Here is a 7242-nt window from a genome sequence, read left to right on the forward strand (position 1 = left end):
GTTTAGTCATTATTCAAGGTAATTATACTTCGAAATATTACTTACTTGCGACATCAATAAATACATAACTACGTATTAATATGAGTTAAGTATTATTTGCTTGTATGTAATACGTAATGATAAGAGGCACTCTGAAAGCAACGTAAGTAGGTATTTATAAAAAAAAATTGTTTACTTAATATATTATTATGACTGTTAACTCTTGACCATATATTTTTTAACTGTGCATTATATCCCGTCTCTTTATACGATCTTCTTCCAGATTGTATCCCTCGTCCCACAAATTTTTATAGTATCCTTTCTCCCTTAAAACCTCCTCCACTATTTACTCTATTTAAATATATTGAACAAAATAACATACGTTTATAACTTTTACTATGTGCACAGCATGTGTTTACGCTTTTCATCCAAAGTAGCTAGTCAAATAACCCCGTGTTTTGTCTTTGTTCATAGGATGGTGCAATCGATCATCGTCGTTTGAGTGAATCTTGATAAATATACCGTGTATCTTTCAACCCGGACACTGGCAAAATTGTCCTCAGTAGAACAGAAGCCAAATACCCGAAAAAAAAAAAAATTATGACTGTTAGCAGATTATAATACGTGTGTGTGGATTGAGTGAGCATAAGAAAGTATTTGTAAAAATTTGAAATAGGCACTAATCGACATGTAATTAAACACGATAGTTTAGCAAAATTTTTACTAAAAACTAGTACAATAATATTATGTGCAAACTTAATACTTTTGTAGATCTGACCGGCCCTCTGTGAGAAATGAGTGAGCACATATTACGTTATTTTTATCTTGTTGTATCTTTTTACAAATAGAATGATTGGTTTCTACAATTGTTTTAGAACTTTTACTAAATGAGTAACAATTTTAAACATTTTACAGAGGGCGCTCACTCAATACACATTCAACGTGATAATAATTAGTATCACGTAATACCTACGTTTAGAGTGCGGTTTTAGTAGCGGTAGAGCTCCATGTGAAAGAGTACGTCCAGGGAAGTACTGCCACCTTACCTATTTCTGTCGCCAAGCAGTATAATGTCAGCATTTCTGTGTTCCGGTTTTGAAGGGTGCTGGTGAAAACACAGGCACATGGCACTTGTCAACTTAGGTTTCAGGGCGACTGGCACAGTGGCAGTGCTCCTCAGATCTTTGCGATTTAAACGTCTGATTGGCATTGCAACTGTTATGGACGACTTGTTCGTCCCGTGATATTATAAAAAAAAGATAATTTTGATCGCAAAGTTTAAAAATTAAGCTCCATTTCTACTTTTAACTCTTATTTCGCACTCTTGATGTAAGAAGTTTACATTTGCAAAATGAAAATTTTCAGGAAAGAGGTTTAAATATTATGCGAACGAAAGTTGTCAATAACTTTTTTATGTTTAAATAAAGTTTCAAATAGGTATACAATAATTTGTTTCATGTACTTAGTTTATATTATTTTTACGATTTTTATGCGTTAAAAACACTTTTGAGGTATTATTACATGTGGCTTTCTTATACCAAGGCTACGATTATCTATTGTTATCTAAGACTACAGGAAGGTAGAAAATAATATTAAGGGTTTAACAGCGTGGGGCATTGTACCTTCATTGTACTCAATATCCTGACAACTTATTTATATTAGTCAATTTATTCTATAACAGAAGCAGACACCAGCATTCTGGTCACCACCAGAGATTTTTAAATTTTATAAGAGAATAACAAATTGTAAAATTTTCTACCTTTGTCTTAAATTGTCTAAAATCTATCCTATCCAAGAAAGGTTATATCGTGCGTGTGTGTGGGTCAAAGTCAAATAATCATTTATTCTATAGGTAAAATAAATTTACACTTCAAAACGTCACATTTAAGCTATTGCTCGTTCACTACGCTGACTTCGCTGAGAAGAACGAGGAAGAAACTCTAGGTATTGCTCTATTCAAATAAACTTAAATGCCATGGAATATACTTGAATCAAATTTGTGTGGAATCTAGAGCCATGTCGTCTTTCCATACATCTTTATCTAACAGGTAGTCTTCAATTTTGTAAAAGGACTTTTCAATCAAAATTGAAAAGTGTCATTTCGAATGTTATGTGGGAGCATATTTTTGTTTAACACGATTGTTTTAAAATATTTACGTTCTGTTTTAAACGCAATTTTAAAACTTAATTAAAATCAAAATTAGATTTTAAAAAACCTTAACAAAAACCTATTAATTGAAACTAATTTCACCGTCACGTTACAACGTTTACAGCGATGTATTGACATGGCTATGTAACAGTATTATGCCGACGCTAACCGGCAGAGGCATTCGATTGTAAACAAACAATAAAGTTGCCTCAGCTTTCTGAATCTGATGACATAAATGCCGCGATCGAATCAGCGAATTCCGATGAATTGGCTTGCGCGTGCCTAATTATTTACTGGCATTTTATAGTAAACCTTGTTTTTGGAATCTTAAATTTTCATAACTATGATAGGTAGAAATAATGTTCTGTAATAAATTACGTAATTACAAATTATAAAACTTCATATCGATCCTACTTAGTTTTTTTTGTAAGCACGTTATTTTTTTATAGCTGTGGATAAATTAAAAATGAGAGATAATAATATATCAAGTCTTTTTGGTCGAGTCTGTGGAGGTTTCACTTTGTGATAAAAAGTATTGATTCCAAATAGAATTAGTATAAAAAATAACACTACTTAAAACATTGCTGCTGCGCGAGTAACGAGCGAGTCAGAAAAAAAATGGTCCTAACATCATCTCGTTTTCAACAGAGCAACATTCAATTTGTCATGTTTTTCTGGAAAGGTACTCAATGTATGTACATAGATCATACTATATTTCATCTATAATCCGATTGATGTATATAAGTTCGAGTAAAAACAGAGTTTCTACACCACTTATTATTAATTGCTCATAGTCATGATTGCCTACATACAGATCAAACAGACTGTGTATGCAAGGCGATTGAAGTGGTAAAAACACAGCGATACCTCGGATTTATAATTGACAATAGATTCAAATGGACGGATCACATTAATCACGTATGCGATAAGCTGCGGGCAATACTTGCCAAGTTTACTCTGATTCGAAATAAAATTCTATTCCAAAATCTGTTACCTATCTCTTTATATGGCTTTGGGAGAATCCATAATTTCTTATGGCCTTGGTAGCTATGGTAGGTCATGTAAAACTAAGCTGAATTTAATTTATCAAGATACGTTAATACATAAAAGTAATTATCACGATCTCTTCGAATATTGCAAAATCTTACCGATTCATGATAAAATTAAATACACCTTACTTATAGAACAATTTTTTAGCTTAGAATAATAACGCATAGAAACCTAGCCCGCACACGCTAAGTGAGGCAAGTTAGAGGGTTCCAAACGCGTCCCAGGAGCGCGCGGGCTGTTAGTGCTCAAGGTCATATTGCACCGCGAACAGCTCCAAAATTTTTTGCTAAAAATGACGAAATGTGCGGTAAATGGGTGTAAAAATACAACAGACAAACAAAATAGACACTAACATCGCATTCCACAAGTAAGTAATGCGTTTCAACTCATATTTTTATGTAAATATTCACTAAAACAGAAAAATAATTTCGCGGCAACAAGATACGAAAGTGTTGCAAAGTAACGAATTTTTTTTCTCCCCATTTTGCTATTCTGTATCAAAATAATTATATTACGTAAATTTTAGTGGTGCCTGTAATTTCGATTTATTTGCGCATTTTGAACTAATATTTACTCGAATAAACATTAAATGTTTTCGTTAACTCCTGTAAGTGATTGGGACACTTAATTATTTTAGAATACTTTTAACGGCTCTGCGTTCATGCTTTATTGAATAATTATTTATATTAATTTTATTTGAATTGGAGCACATATTGCAACAAATTTACAGTATATATTTGTTTCTACTATAGTGTTGGCACCACCAGTACAACTTTGATAGCTTATTATATGTCTTTCTTTTCGTAACTCAAGCGAAATATTTTATATTAAAATATTTTATTTTCTTAAAAGGGGAGCATTCTTAAGCGATTTTTTAATCTATTTTAACAGTTATTTTCTTTAATGTTTGCTTATGGCATTTTCGGTTTTAGGTTTCGAATATGGCACTTATTTCTAAATCCAAGATGGCGGGCGCGATTTTTCGAATAATGGCAAGTTGGGTATCGCTTTCGAGATGTTTGGGAATGTTCAATAGTGGACAGAACTTCAGCAGTGGACATGTCAGCGGGTGTACTGCATGGCAGACCTCATGGTGGTACTGCTTTGTTGTGGCGTAAGAGTGCTTTCTCTTCAGTGGCGGTCGTGAGATGCGACAGCGTTAGACTATCGGCAATAAAAGTAACAGTGAATAATCAAGATGTGCTAGTATTCAGTGTTTACATGCCGGTTGATAGGTCAGAAAATTTGCCTGAGTTTACGGAATTATTAGGTAAAATTAGTGCGATTATTGAAAGTGAATATGTTGAATCAGTGTTAATATTAGGCGATTTTAATGCTCATCCGATGGAACTTTTTGGAAATGAGCTACTAAACTTCAGTGCGGATCAAAAATGGTGTTGTGCAGATTTTGAAAAACTTGGTATGTACTCTGACAATTATACATTTGTAAGTGAAGTCCACGGGAGTGCGAGATGGCTTGACCATTGCTTGGTAACAGAGTCTGTATTTAGAATTATAAGTGATATTAAAATTGACTATAATACGTTTTGGTCAGACCATTTTCCACTAAAAGTGGTGTGTAATTTGGCAATTTTAAGACCTAAACATGCTACACAGAAATATGATGTTAATAAGGTTACCTGGGGTACAAGACAACCTGATCAAATAGAAATGTATCATGAATATTGTAACTCGCATTTTAGAGAAATGCACTATCCCGAGCAATTTAATAGTTGTAGCAATCATATATTATGCTCTAATGGTGACCATAAGGCCCTTATAGACGAATTATATTCTGTAATTATTGGTACTTTACGTGATGCCGCTAAATTTACGTACAGGAGTAATAATTTAAAAAAACACAAGGTTGTGATTGGTTGGAATAAATATGTTCGTGATGCGCACAGGGAAGCTAGGTCGAAATTTAATTTGTGGGTATTATATGGCAGACCAAGGAGTGGTTTTATTTATAATGAAATGTATGAAAGTCGGAAATTATTTAAGTCAAAATTGAAGTGGTGTCAAAATCACGAAGAACAATTAAAAATGGATATGTTGGCAAAAACCTATTCCGAGAAAAATTTCAAAAAATTCTGGAAATTAACTAGTAATTTTAATGGAAAACCTGGAAGACCTGTGAGCATTAACGGTGTCACTGAAAAGGCTGACATTGCTAATCTTTTTAAAAATCATTTTAAAGTTTTATCACCATTGAGTGCTAATGAATCGTCGGAAAGTAACTGCTGTATTAAGTCTAATCCAAAGGACATTATTATTAGAATTTCAGCCAAGGATGTTGAAAAAGCTATTAGGGATATAACCCGGGGCAAATCACCGGGACATGATAGTCTGAGCATAGAGCATTTGCAACACGCTGGGGTGCATTTGTTTAGAGTGCTTGGTATGTTCTATTCATTGTGTATAAGTCATTGTTATTTGCCACATGAACTAATGAAAACTGTTGTTGTGCCCATACTCAAAAATAGAACCGGTGATATTTCAGACTTAAAGAACTACAGACCCATATCATTGGCGACTATCACAGCTAAAGTATTGGACAGTGTGCTTGAGAAGCACCTTAGAAAACATGTCATCATACATGATTCCCAATTTGGTTTCCAGGCCGGCCTGTCCACTGAGTCCGCGATTCTAGCTCTCAAGCACACTGTGCGTTACTACACGGACAGACGTACAAATGTGTACGCATGTTTCCTGGACATATCTAGAGCCTTTGATATGGTATCATATGATCTGTTGTGGTCTAAATTACGAAATACTGGTATGCCACCTGAATTAGTTTCTGTTTTTGAGTATTGGTATGGTAATCAAAGTAACGTTGTAAAGTGGGACGGTACTTTTTCTGTGGCGTACAGGTTGGAGTGCGGGGTGAGGCAAGGTGGTTTGACATCGCCGACGCTCTTCAACCTGTATGTTAATGATTTGATTTGCCGATTGAGCAGTGCCCGAGTAGGATGCCATATCGATTCCGTCAGCGTGAACAACATAAGCTACGCCGACGATATGGTGCTGCTCGCCCCGTCTGTCAGTGCGTTGAGAAAACTTTTAAAGTTATGTGAAGAGTATGCGGTCTCGCATGGACTATGTTATAACGTAAAAAAGAGTGAATTTATGGTTTTCAAAGCGGGTTTTAAAACCTCAAATTATGTACCTCCAATACGGCTTAATGGAGTAGACCTCAAAAGAGTCACTGAGTTTAAATATTTGGGACACATTGTGAATGAACGCCTTAAAGACGACAGTGACATTGAAAGAGAGCGTAGAGCGCTGGTGGTAAGGGGAAATATGCTGATCCGCAGATTTGCTCGCAGTACTAAAGAAATAAAGATTTTACTTTTTAAGACATATTGCCAGTCGTTTTACACGAGCAGTCTGTGGATCTCATATAGCAAATGTGCTTACAGTGCTCTGCGCGTTCAGTTTAATAACATCTTCAGGGCTTTGTTGGGGAGGCCGCGCTTCTGCAGTGCGTCGGGGATGTTTGCCGAAGCCCGTATTGACGATTTCTATGCGATCATGCGTAAAAAGGCGAACTCCCTGAGATGCAGATTGCGTTGCAGCACCAACGGAGTCCTGAAGATGATAGCTGATAGGTGTGAGGGCCCCATCCTCAAATATTGGATGGACCTACAGAGGGGGGTATATGTCCATATCCGAAATTAGATGTGTAGGAGTTGTATATGTGCCCTTCCTTCTTGTAGCATTTTATTATAAATTTATAGATTAATTACTTATGTACTAACCTAATTTTAAGTCAAATTGTTACTAACTAACTAACAATACTATGGACGAAGTCTGAAATAAACAATATTTTATTTTATTTTTTTATTTTTATTTTATTTATTTAATACAAATATGGGACTCATTTCTAAATCCAAGATGGCAAACACGACAGTTCAAATAAAAGCAATATTCGTAATGAGCACCCCCAAATACCTCGAAAAAGATACCCAACTTGCCATTATTTGAAAAATCGTGCCCGCCATCTTGGATTTACAAATAGTGCCATATTCGCATTGAGCATCCCCAAATACCTCGAAAATGAT

The sequence above is a fragment of the Hyposmocoma kahamanoa genome, unplaced genomic scaffold (genome assembly GCF_003589595.1).
Source record: "Hyposmocoma kahamanoa isolate Upper Pololo Valley unplaced genomic scaffold, ASM358959v1 244, whole genome shotgun sequence".
In the NCBI taxonomy this organism is placed as follows: Eukaryota; Metazoa; Arthropoda; class Insecta; order Lepidoptera; family Cosmopterigidae; genus Hyposmocoma; species Hyposmocoma kahamanoa.